The sequence below is a fragment of the Populus euphratica genome, unplaced genomic scaffold (assembly GCF_000495115.2).
Source record: "Populus euphratica unplaced genomic scaffold, PopEup_1.0 scaffold956.1, whole genome shotgun sequence".
NCBI classification, from domain to species: Eukaryota; Viridiplantae; Streptophyta; class Magnoliopsida; order Malpighiales; family Salicaceae; genus Populus; species Populus euphratica.
Window position 1 is genome coordinate 65,399 of NW_011500421.1, and position 379 is coordinate 65,777.

The following is a 379-nucleotide window of genomic DNA, read 5'->3' on the forward strand; positions in this document are numbered from 1 at the left end:
TTGAGATTGGATGGCAACGACTTCAAATCAGGTTTTGGTGGTTGAACACTTGAAGGTATGGCCTTAATTGGTCGTGGTGGCAATTATCGTGTTAGTGTTCTCTAATTACTTGCCTTTGATTCTTCATGAAAATAAACCATTTGTAAATTCTCATATTCATTAAACTCAATTTCACTAGAATAGTTTTAAATTGATCATGAACTAATTTTTCAATAAAGTCCACTTCTTGTGAATCATTATTATCTCCACATTGCTTGCAAATGTTGAAAATATTCATCTTTAATGTCATGTTTTTATATGATTAATCAAACTTCAGCAGTCTATTCCTACAATTAATCAATGCGTTAAAAGTTGCAAGAAATGGACGTCCTAAAATAAT